Here is a 6,104-nt window from a genome sequence, read left to right as displayed (position 1 = left end):
GCTTATAGCTTTACTTCCGTTTCTTTTCTCCCTCTCCCTCCGCACAGATAATTTACCAGCTATTAACTCATTACTCAGTTACTGCATTCCATATCTCCTCTCCCTCCCTCCCCCATGTCCTCAGGGTAAAGGGAAAATAATACCCCTCTTTACTTATAAGTAACAGAGAAGAATTGGCAAATGGATGCAGCTTTATTCTTAAGGAACACTCAGTACAAATGTAAGATGAATTCCCAGCTTTTTGTCCGGCATCCTTGTTTGTGTTGGGGTCAGTGTGAGCAGAGCATTGCCTGGAGAAAATGATATATATTTTTCTGTGTCTTTTATTATCAAAAAGCAGTGATCCGTTTACCCAGAAACACAAAGATGTACGCAGAGAGAGACCAATGGCTCCATCTACCCAGACAGAATGTTCTTTTATTTTCTCCTCGTTTCTCTTTTGTGGCCCACCAAAAAAAACTTAAAGTGCCGTTTAACTCTGCTGCTTGCTTCAGAATAGCCCCGGAGGAGCTGCCCTCTGCTCTGCTGTCTGTGTATGTGTGGGCGTGTCAGTGCGTAGGTGTGTCTGTTTTCGGTTTTTATAGTGTCCAGTGTGTGAGACGAAAAATCTGCATGAGTATGAATGACTATGTGAAATATTCTCTGTGATCATCTCCTCATTGGTCTGATTCGAGGGGTCTTTTCACTCTCCTCGTCTGTCTCCATGGACACAACAAAATGGCCACCTCACAGGTGAAACACAGAACCACTGGAAACATCTCCTGAAGTCCTTAAAAAGAAAAAGAGAAATGGCCACCAGGGGGGTAATATTAACAATCTGCCATGCCTCTATAGCTAAAACACTTCTAAGGACTTTCCCTATCTGTGTGTGAAATTTGGTGCCTCTATCGTCAAAAGCCACAATTCTCCCAAAATTTGACAGTTACCCACTTACCTACAGGATCTGCTTCACAGCGTGTTTTGAGTACTGTAGTTAATTACTGCTCTCCCTCTCTCTGCAGGAAACCTAGCTAAACTCTCCTGATGGCAGCAGACAGGTGGGGAGTGTTAATAGAAGGATGAGGGTGCCCTGCTTACTCTCTCAGCAGACATAACCTCCAGCCTCCAGGGTCTGGCCGGCACACCGACAGTCACTGTGCTTGTTTGGAGGGAGACAGAGGGATCTGTAGAGAGGCATGCTGGTGCGTGCTTTTCCTCTGCGTGGCTCTCCTCTCCTTAGAGCTGTAATCACGGCAGACTGCATGTCACTGCGCCCTGCTCTAATTGGCCTGTCACTCTCCATGCGCTGGGGGGAGGGGCTGGCCTTTGTGAGGCTGCCATGGCGACTGGGCCATTTAATGAGAGGGAGCACGCTGTGACTAATGATATCCCTGAGCGCCATCGGATATAGCCTGGCACAATGGGACAATTTGCTAAACAGTGTTCAACCACACCACAAGACTAGGCTTGGTGTGGTGCTTGCCGGGCCGTCGGCTAGAAGTAAGGTATTCACACAGGCCGAGTATTCGTGTGTCTGGCCGAAGGTGCTTCCGGACTGATCTTGGTTGTGTGGTCGTACATCCGCTGATGATGAGTCGATGGGCGCTGGTGTGCGACGCTGTTGGACACACACACAACAACCACGATGCACATCGTTCGAGACACTGACCACAGCCACAGCAGAGACATGTCGGCTCGGACCACACACACGACAGTGTGTTGGGTTGAGGCACGGCACGTCGGCTTGGGACTTTTGCGCAGGAGGCGTGCACACACACACACATCTAGGCACAACTACATGTCCAATCGCACACAGCTAGTCTTACGACATCACGTGTCACACTAGCGACTCGGAGGTGCATTTTCTGGTCAGCACAGCTACTAGCACCGACGAGTGAGCATGTGGAGGATAGTGCTATTTGACTGACTGAACTACAATTCCTTTTGGCCCTAGCTGTGACTCAAACGCCAGCTTTTGGAAGCTATCTGCAGACATTCGTCTTGTAGTTCTAGGTAATATTAGTATTATCTAATAGCCTATTGGTGATACCCTGAGAGGCCATTATCTGTATGACATGCCTTCATTGACTATTAGTTGGCTCATTGCCCACAAGAGTAATGTGGGACATCTATAAGGGAAATTGTCCATAATGTCGATGGGCAGGCAGGACTTGAGCTGAGGCGTGATGAGGGCAAACAGAGCATCACTCTGGTCAGTGGAACAGGAGAAAAACATTAGTTAGAGGCTGGAGCGTCTCCCTTTATGCTGTTTATTGGTCGATTAGCGACCAGGCCCAATTCTGGAATCTCTAACCAGCCACATCTATCAAGCGTTTCATGTTTTGAACTTGACACACCCCATGTAGAGCCATATAATAACATATCTACAGTTGAAGTCGGAAGTTTACATACAATTAGGTTGGAGTCATTAAAACTAGTTTTTCAACTACTCCAAAAATGTCTTGTTAACAAACTATAGTTTTGCAACTCGGTTAGGACATCTACTTTGTCCGTGACACAAATAATATTTCCAACAATTGTTTACAGACAGATTATTTCATTTATAATTCACTGTATCATCATTCCAGTGGGTCAGAAGTTTACATACACTAAGTTGACTGTGCCTTTGAACAGCTTGGACATTTCCAGAAAATGATGTCTTGGCTTTAGAAGCCTCTGATATGCTAACTGACATAATTTGAGTAAATTGGAGGTGTACATGTGGATGTATTTCAAGGCCTACCTTCAAACTCAGTGCCTCTTTGCTTGACATCATGGGAAAATCAAAAGAAATCAGCCAAAGTTTTAGACATCCACAAGTCTGGTTCATCCTTGGGAGCAATTTCCAAACGCCTGAAGGTACCACGTTCATCTGTACATACAATTGTACACAACTATAAACACCAAGGGACCACGCAGCCATCATACCACTCAAGAAGGAGACACGTTCTGTCTCCTAGAGATGAGCGWACTTTGGTGCGAAAAGTGCAAATCAATCCCAGAACAACAGCAAAGGACCTTGTGAAGATGCTGGAGGAAACAGATACAAAGTATCTATATCCCACAGCTAAAACAAGACCCATATCGACAATAACCTGAAAGTGCCACTCAGCTAAGGAAGAAAGCCACTGCTCCAAAAAACCGCCATTAAAAAAGCAGACTACGGTTTGCAACTGCACATGAGGACAAAATCGTACTTATTTGGAGAAATGTTCTCTGGTCTGATGAAACAAAAATAAAGAACTGTTTAGCCAATAATGGCCATTGTTGTGTTTGGAGGAAAAAGGGTAAGCTTGCCAAGCGAAGAACACCATCCCAAACCGTGAAGATGGGGGTTGGGCAGCATCATGTTGGGGGTCTCTTTGTTTGCAGGAGGACTGTTGCACTTCAAAAATAGATGCGCATCACGAGGAAGGACAATTATGTGGACATATTGAAGCAAACATCTCACAGACATCAGTCATAACTTAAAGCTTGGTCCGCAAATGGGTTTTGCCAAATGGACCAATGCCCCTAGCAATACTGTCCAAAGTTGTGGCAAAATGGCTTAAGGACAACGAAGTCAAGGTATTGGATTGGCCATCAACGAAGCTCTGACCTCAATCCTATACAACATTTGTGCGGCAGAACTGAAAAAGCAATGTGCGAGCAAGGAGGCCTACACAATCTAACTCAGTTACACCAGCTCTGTCAGGAGGATGGGCAAAATTCACCCAACTTATTGTGGGAAGCTTGTGGAAGCCTACCCAAAACGTTTGACACAAGTTAAACAATTTAAAGGCAATGCTACCAAATATAATTTAGTATGTAAACTTCTAACCCACTGGGAATGTGATGAAAGAAATAAAAAGCTGAAGTAAATCATTCTCTCTACTATTATTCTGACATTTCACATTCTTAAAATAAAGTGGTGATCCTAACTGACCTAAGACAGGGAATTTTTTACTAGGATTAAATGTCAGGAATTGTGAAAAACTGAGTTTAAATGTATTTGGCTAGGTGTATGTAATCTTCTGACTTCAACTGTATATGTCTCTGACCCCAAGATGTTTGTTGATGTCTCAAAGGTACTGATATGGTCTGAAACAACAGCCCTCTTATCAGAGGGCAATCCTGTTATAGTGGCCTTGAATCAGATAACCCTATAGGGAACTCTTATGGCTTTATGTATAATACGGTCCAACCCAGCCCCCGCGGACCTGGGATTCGAACCCACACCACGCCAGAACATACTTTACAAGCCAATGTGTTAGCGATCAGGGGCAGCACTACTTCATGTCTCAGGAAGTCAGTAACGATGGTAACTTAGCCATCTGCTACACCACCATAATACTATGGTACTGGTTCAGGGGAGTGTTGTTAGGATATGGTAGAGTCAGACACAACCATTAGCCTCACTCCGCACAATTAGACTCATTACCAATAATTACTGCCTCAGCGAGACACCATATCTAGAGTTAACATGCTTGTAAAATCAAACACGGGACCAAAACGCATGGAAAATCCCCAGTCTCGCTGTGACCCGCAGTTCATCAGCAGTGATAATGTTTTGCTAAACCTTAGTCTCTTCAGTGAATTTTAATGAGGATCACAGCATTTCTGTCACTTCCCCTCTCCTGATGTGCACCTTGATACTGCTCTTAAGGCCAAGCTGAAATATACAGCTCTTTTAATGCCATACTGAAATAACGCCAAACTAGATCTGGGAAGGACGAATCGGAGCACTAAGCTTTAAGTACCTCACTACTTAGATCTCCAATGTTTTTTCAACAGAATCTTTGGCTGATGTCCCATCTAAAGGATAGTGTAATTACATCTCTGTATTAGCTAAAACATTACGGTAGTACTGTGCACAGCAATTCGGTGCTTAGCTGCCATTATGTACAGCATGAATAAACTCAACTGAAACTTAACCTAAGCAACTAGCTGTGAAGGTTGTCACATGACAAGTATGTTATTGCTAAAACTCCGTTTTGGTTAGTGTAAACGTAGGATGAGATGAATATGATTATGGTTGATTTACCATTGTACAGAGGAAAGCCTTCTCTAAGCATCACAGCCCATAATAAGACTGATGTGGACTGTTATCTCTGAAGGGCATCTGGAACGTTCACAGCCCATGTAGCCTTTGAGAATCGATAATGACATGAACACTGAGGCCCGTTTAATGGTGTGTGAAGGGATTGTTATATATTAAAGCCAGGTTGTTACTTTTGGAAATGGTGCATGGATCATATCAGAGTATTGAGGTCTAACTGCTGTGGCTGATCTAACGGTGAACTCTGACCCTGCTGGAGATTCACATCAAATAAGCAGAATTCATCACAGCGACAGCCAGTGTGTCGTCCTGCCATTACCGGCCAAATGAGATGGCTATCCCAGGCATTAGCCACATTGGCTATGTGTTATCCAGCCTGGTTGTTATTTTGACTTAGACTCCACAGTCATGTTGGGGTTAGTTATGTGGTTTAAGGTGTGTTGGGGTAACCAACTGTGTTGGGTTACCAGGCAACCAGTTTCCTTCTTGAKGTGAAATGTACTGGTATGGATTTTGTGCTGCTACTGTTGCATTGAATTAGTTTGACCAAGCAGGCAGGCAGAGGGAAATGGGTCTGTTCTCCGAGTAAATTATATGCAGTCATACACTCAATTTACCTCTGCAAACCCAGTTAGGAAGGAGCAGGCATGGAGGCATACACACAGACACAATAACTCAGGCGTATAGCATTTGCACTCAGACAGTGCATACATGTACTCAGCAATCAACAAATCAGATTTTGGGATATCTATTTTGGATAAAATCATATTTTGGTTAATGATGTCTGGAAATGAACACAGCTCAGATGGAAARAATTACCTATAAAACAGTCAGCTTTTCATTGTTAAAAGGTCAAAATTTTAATGCGATGGATGTACGTGGTACTCAACCAGKKGAGGCTCCTCCTCCGAGGAAGGGGAGGACCATCCTCCTCAGTGAATTTCATAAAAATAAAAATAGTGAGACAAAAAATKTATCCTTTTTAAGTAAGACTTTACTAAATATATTCACGTCACCAAATAATTGATTAAAACACACTGTTCTGAAATGAAGGTCTACCGTAGCCTCAACAGCACTCTGTAGGGTA

This window comes from Salvelinus sp. IW2-2015, linkage group LG11, assembly GCF_002910315.2.
Source record: "Salvelinus sp. IW2-2015 linkage group LG11, ASM291031v2, whole genome shotgun sequence".
In the NCBI taxonomy this organism is placed as follows: Eukaryota; Metazoa; Chordata; class Actinopteri; order Salmoniformes; family Salmonidae; genus Salvelinus; species Salvelinus sp. IW2-2015.
Note: the sequence above shows the minus strand (reverse complement) of the source record.